Below are 6,930 nucleotides of genomic sequence, written 5' to 3' on the forward strand. Positions count from 1 at the left end.
AAGAAGTGCCTTCTCTAATCGATTGCGGGGGCACGAAACGTCACCACACTGTTAAAGTAGTCAATTATTATGACACACCCCCGAGCGGGGTCCCCTCCCTGACCCTGGCCAATCATGGACTACATTGTACAGTATATATAGGATATTGCACGGTTCCGAGGGGATTATTTTTCAAATCCCCAAGGCGCGCAGCGCCGCGGGGATTATGAAAAATATTCCTCGCGGACACTGTGCAATACACGCAGTATCAAGAGACGAGTACAATATGCAGTAAGTAAAGTTAGTTGCAGGGCAACTGGGTAGCCATTTCCCAAAGATGCCAAAATATTTCTCAACTTCTGTATTTCGCAACCATACCAAAAAAATTAGTGGAAATTGCTGAAATCGCATCCACATTAATTTTTCAGAAAAAGCTCAAATGTTGCTGATACCGCAACTCAAAATGAGCCAGTTCGTGTGCATATAATGATGCCAAAACTTGTGACAAGCAGAAAAGCAGCGGAAATAGGCAACACTGTGGCAACACTGCAGTATTCTGTGGCTTAGCATATACATGTACATGTAGGTACATGTATATGTGCATGGTATTAGATAGGGTTCAGCGGATAATGCCGGCATTATATTCGCCATTATGAGACTATCTGAGCATCAAAGAATTATGGAGCATTAGAAAGGAACAAGACGAGCATTATGTGAGGTTTGAGCAGCATAACGAGTTTCATAGTGGATAATGTCGGGAAATATCAAGTTTTTGGCAACAATCGGCTAAAGCCATGAGGTGCAACGCCACAGTGTATTGTACCGACACATGACTTTGTGATTTGTAGACATGGAACACCTTTAGCACTAATGCTACATTTACCTGACTACATACATGTAATGCCATTGCTACATAAAGTCTTCATGTTGCAATGCAGTCAGGTAAATGTACAGGTGATGTAGCATGCCCAACGTGCAACTGAGGCTGTTACACAAAACCCGTAACGATGATTTACGAGCAGTTCTTCTTTAGAAAGCATGGAGAGCCATGGAGGAGACTAGACGTACGCGAAGTGAATATCAAAGAGACGAAGAGGAGTTTCCCTGTTATGCCATAGGCTCTGCCCATAGCATCTCTAACGATACTGAAGAAAACACTGATGTATCGATAGATTTAATTTGGACCTGGATGAAGGAGCGGCTATAAACAGAAAGAGCGTGTTCGAAATAACTGCCTTTGCCGAGTCCAGGTCAGCAGGCTCGAAAAGAACTAGAATTTCTCATGGACGCAGTACCAAGTCGATTTGAGTGCTCAGGAGCGCGTGTCTAACTTTCCTGGTGAAGCACGTACAGTTCGTCGTGGACGATTTGAATGCAAGGCCTACAGTCAGGTGCTATCAGAAAAGAAGAGTATTGTGGCCAACCATTTGCAACCTCAGGAGAAGAAGACAGCGCAAGCAGAGGATGTAGAGCGGCGAAATAACTTCTGACCAAGTGTTTTCAGGATTTCCGCAAATGGGAGGGATCTCGATCTGAGATCGTCTCTCCACTGGCCTCACGTGAGCTGTTTCAGATGAAGACATTTTTCACAGAGTGGAAGCAGTGACAGCTTGTCTGCAGGCAGGAATACTACTTCTACTGATATGCTTCCCGCATCCAAATGATCACCAGCAATAATGGTTTCACCTCTCACTACACGGATAAGCAAGGGAAAGGATTTGATACACCCACTACGGAGCCACAGCCCTGCATCAAAGTTGCAATGGAGAGCAGCCAATGGAGACGTGATCATGTCTTATAGTGCTAAGAAGTGTAGCAGCGTCAGAGGCAGATCGACTAAATACGTCCTTTCCTGGAAGTTTGACAATGTGCAGCCTTTCTTCCATTTTTGTTCCAAACCAAGAGCATTATAGCCCTTGTTGAAGCATTATAATTAGCATTACAAGGCAGTTTTTGGAGCATGATGATTAGCATTATACGAACATTTTCGGAGCATTATCCGCTGGATCCTAGTATTAGATAATGCAATACTAGTACTTATTTCAAATGGTGAACGGTACTATTCGGCCAATACAATTTAAAGAACTCTTCCTCTCCTCTCCTCCATGCGCTCTCACAGCCGACTCACTGCTACCCTCGGTAGCCATTACACACACCAACCAAGGAAGGGTTGCAGGTAGATACTGCAATTCCTCCTGACAGCTGTTCCGCCTTCATAAGGCTCATCAGAGAAGGTGATATTGAATAGGATGATATCAGGTGGAGATGGTCAGATTTATACTACCAAAAAAAAACATGGGCGCAAGATTACGGGCAAAGTGTGAGAATGAGAAGTTACAATTCTCCAGCAACAGTCCACAGTGCCAGGGGTTCCAAGAAAATGGCAGGTGAGAAATCCAATCACAAGCTGCTAACATTAATTTTCTAACGGCTAGGTGATAATTTAAGAATTTTGGCGAGCCACCAAACAAAGTGAAAGAAAGTAGAGTACTAAGCGTGCAGTGCAGTTTGGCAAGTTTGGCTTATGGTATGAATGCCATTCGAACCGATATCAAATTGTCTTTCTTCTGGACCATACTCGAAAAAATCGATGCACTTCCCCTTTAAGGTGGCAGATCCCCTTTTGGGTCCAAAAAAAGGACCAAAAAATGAAAGTTGTCAGAATGAGGCCATATCCGGCTCATTTTCCTCCTAAAGTGATGAACTTTCCGCTGGTGTAATTTTTTATGCGGTAAACAACACGACGGTTGGGAAATTTTAAAAATTCAAACCAACTCCCACTGCGAATTTGTAAAAAATCAGCTGATCTCCACTTTGAATGCAGTTCGCAAGCGCAATCAATCTTCGTTCCGGTTCACTGCGTGGATCGCGGAGGGTGCCAAGACCGCCAGCTATTTGTGTGTGTGTGCCGTGTTGGCTTTTAGTTGTACCCCGTACCGACCCGTACATCTACTCAGCTCTGCAGTACAGTCAGCAGGTCAGCACTGGTACGGTGTCACTGTCAGCACGAACAAAAAAAATGCAAATCCGCGTCAAAGGAAGTACAGAAAAATTTGGAAATTGGCGTGGCCGCTGTTCTCTGTAGCTTTTGTCTTCTGGTCATTGGCAATAAGAGGAGATAGTCCGCTAACTACAGAGCCAAGAAGCGTGTTTTCTACGGGAACCAGTTCCAGAGCCCCAAGCGCAGAGATCTGGAGAAAGAAAACGAGTCTGCATCTCGTGCTCAAACTGAATGTGACTCTGAGCAATTGGGAGTACCTGACACGTCTCGTAGCTGTGAACCCTTGGCTGGCGATCTGAACTTACTTGCAGATGAGGATACCGAGAGCGCTGGTGACTCCAATGAAGACTCGAGTGAGGAGAGTGATGAAGTCCTGGATTCTGACAAGCGGAATTTTAGTTTGCAGAAATTAAATTTAATTACAGAATTTATTGTCCACATCAGCAGTTTGCAGAAAATGTAAGAGCTGGCCTAGTCTCCATAATTGAAGTTGCATGCAACTACTGCACTGCTGTTGCTTCACCGCCCGCAGTGGGAAAGACATCCAGTTATTTTGAATTGAATAGAAAGAGCGTACTGGCTATGCGCCTGCTTGAACGAGGCCGCGAGGATTTCCGGAAATTGTGTGCATTCCTCGATTTGCCAGCGCCGGTTGCAAAGAAGAACTACCAGCGCCACGTGAAGAATCTTCACCAAGCTGCTAAAGCTACTGCAAGTTTGAGCATGAATAATGCTGCTGAAGTTGGGTTCACACACCGAGTTGCAGCCGGGGAGGAATCGCCAGCCGAAATCGCCGTCGCAGCGGACGGAACATGGATGCGACGAGGATACAGCTCCTTATATGGCATGCAGACTGTGATTGCTTGGGAGACACACACATTTTGTGGACGTGGAAGTGTTGACCCGCTATTGTACTTTCTGCACAAGGAAGGAGACTCCCTACGGAACTATTTTGGAAATGCTATCTGCAGGATTGCAGGCTTCGTCACAGCGATGGCCCGTGTTATTTGGGCATCTGTTTGCCACAACGTACAGTCCAAGGATGCCGAGAAATGCAATCAGTTCTGCCCAGAAGGACTCAGGGTGCAGGTGGCAGCAATAGAAGTGTGGATATGGCAATGTTTCTGTGGCAGTTTCTTCATCGTCAAACAACACTATCCCTGTTGCAGTCTTTGAAGAAATTAAACCTGTATATGTCCATCTTGCCGACAAATCCCTCCTACAGGGCTGTGTTCGCCGTGCCACACAGAATGCCAATGAAGCACTCAATGGCACTATTTGACATCTCTGTCCAAAGGAATCGTTCTGTAGCTCCATAACTGTTGAGACTGCTGTGTTCCTGGCAGTGATCGTGTTCAATGAAGATCACAGTGAGCTTGCCGAAGTAGTACAGCGTATGGGGTGCACTGTTAGTCCGTCGTTGGAGAGAAATCTAGGTGTCTTTCAAGAGGAAAACTGTACCACAAGCGTAGAAAGTCGTCAGAAGAGGAGCAAAAGGCAAGGAAGCATTGCAGAGCAATGAAGAAAGGGTTTCTGGATCAAGCACAGCACAAGGAAGAAGAAACATATGCTGCTGGTGGCTTTTGAAAGGTGAAACTGGAGTGTACTTTTTCCTGAATTTGACCCTCTTTTTCATGGACTCCGACAAGCTTGAGCCAACATATCTCAGGGCTTACTTGTCATAGAATCATAATCTTGGGCATTATTCACGTGAAATTTGCTAGGTGCTAAACTAAACAGAACTGTCAATATCCCAGCGAGGTTCTTCCAACTGGCATGCCTCTGAATTATCTGTAAACATCGCGTTTCTGATCTGTAAAATTGAAAATCACAATGCTCCACTGTACATATGTTTGCAAGGTTTAGTCTAGTTTAGCACCTCGAGCTGTCAGTCTGCATGAGTTCTGAGCAAATTAATACTGCTGGGTACCATTAGCCTCTGTTCTCTTTTGGCTCAATCCTTGCCCTGTACGTGCGATATGAACGCATTTTGGCTGAGAGCAAGTTCGGCACTTCAAGATATGTGAGATGTGTGAAAAATGATTCTGAACCTAGGTATGAACACCCTCAACATCACTGCCAAGTTTGGTTTGGATATTCCTAGCTGTTCATGACTTCTGGTCCAAAGAGTGTAGTATACGGAAAAGGGGAACTGCCACCTTAATGCACGATTTTCCAGTGGCATGGCCATGGGTGGCCGATAAAATGACCTACTGAGTCTGCGCTAGTAGCAATACAACAGTGGCGCGGGAATATGTTCTGGTCTGCAGAGAGGCTAACAATTATCCAGCAGAGATCGCACACACTGTTAATGTAATGATCAGCAGAATAGGGCTTGAAAGTGCTACGTCACAGCATAGCAACAATTTCAAAAATTCAAAAACTGGATCCACTTGGATCCAGTTTTTGTATGGATCCAAGCACATTTCAAGCGGTCTTACCCACAGCATGGTGATGTAGCCAGTGAAACTGACTGATTTGGCTACTGTGGGCGGGGTTACAGCTGGTGGCGAAATAAAAGTCACACCTGCATGCGACATGAGTGGGTTGCTATGCACCCACATACTTAGGCAATAGCAAAGTCACACCTTAGTGGATCCAAAAATAGAAATCTGATGTCAACTTACTACTCCCTGGCCGTTTTGACGTCATCACTTTCAAGCCCTATAGTCGGCGTGGGTAGTTGCCATGGTTACATCATCCCATAGTCATTGACAAGTCACTAAGGACTGGTGTCTAGTACGTGATCATTGAGTGATGACGTAGGCACGGCTGCATGCCCTCTTAGATCCTACGCGGGGTCGAGAGCTTTCTGTTCATTGCGCTTAATTGCCGCTACTTTATGGTTTCAGGCGATCGGCTTTTGTAGGCGCCACGTACTTACCCACCAAGCAGTTTATTTGTTGTTGTTGTTGTTGTTGTTGTTGTTGTTGTTGTTGTTGTTGTTGTTGTTGTTGTTGTTGTTGTTTGGCTTTGTTTAAAGTGGAGTTCCAAAACAGGCCTAACCTAATGAGAATGGTCCCACTGATAATAAGTATTTGAAATAGAAATTAATAGTCTTGCTCGCGCGCTATAGCGCTACTCAGTCAAAACCATGCTGTAGCTGTGTTCACTGCATGCTGCAGCCACTGGAAACACGACAAGTGCAGGTGACGCGACTTTTGTTTGTCACCACTTGGCCAAGTAACTACGCGTTTACGGTTGTCAAGAAGCTGTGACGTCAGACTTCGTGAAGTGGGTACATTTACCCACTTGCTTGGTGTGAGACTGAGAGTAACAAAGATGCGGTTTATGGGGTTATAGGGTCTTTACACGCCCGGTTAACCGGTTGTTGAGAGACCCTCTCCCCTGACTCACTTGTGAGGTCTGCATTCGACAATGAGGATTAATAATTATATTGGGCGAAGTGGTGGCCCGCCGATGCGAATTAAATGTACATGTATTCGCTTGATGTGTTCCTCAACACGTCAGGTGATGCGGCCGCGAATCCAGCTAACTGTCACTAATCTTTACGTACTTAGTACTAGCAAGAGTGCATAATGCACTCTTGCACCTGGTACTACAGTACATGTAGTACACTGTACTAGTACTAGTAGAAGTGACGTACACTACACTACACTGACAATGTCAATGTAGAAACTACATGACATGACACGCTACACAGTCATGTACGTGAGTACAGCAGTACAAGGAGCTTTGTAGTAATGTAGGCTGTTGAGGACTATGCCTGCTGCATGACCAGCGCTCGCGCAGCCCGTGCGAGATGGCCATGTCGTGACGTTGGAGTCTTGGCGCGATTCTGGCCAGTACAGTATATAGCCTGAGGTGCTTCACAAAAACGCGCACTTCGTTCGTTTTATTGACAGCTCACAGGTGCCAAATAATAATTGCAAAGTCATACCAATTTGTTTCGGCAATCAGGTTTCATCAGTTCCAGTTTGTTAGAGAAG

At 45.3% G+C, this 6,930-nt stretch overlaps 1 protein-coding gene across 1 annotated transcript in view; it reads left to right on the forward strand.

The window, feature by feature from the left end:
- Nucleotides 1-6,876: 6,876 nt before the first annotated feature.
- Nucleotides 6,877-6,930, forward strand: part of LOC135819188 (S-phase kinase-associated protein 1-like) — a 2,955-nt gene continuing 2,901 nt past the window's right edge. Inside the window, exon 1 of the mRNA XM_065332351.1 lies at nucleotides 6,877-6,930. This exon is cut by the window's right edge and continues 440 nt beyond it. The gene's annotated coding sequence lies outside the window, so the exon portion shown is untranslated.

Source organism: Sycon ciliatum, chromosome 6 (assembly GCF_964019385.1).
Source record: "Sycon ciliatum chromosome 6, ocSycCili1.1, whole genome shotgun sequence".
Lineage (NCBI taxonomy): Eukaryota > Metazoa > Porifera > Calcarea > Leucosolenida > Sycettidae > Sycon > Sycon ciliatum.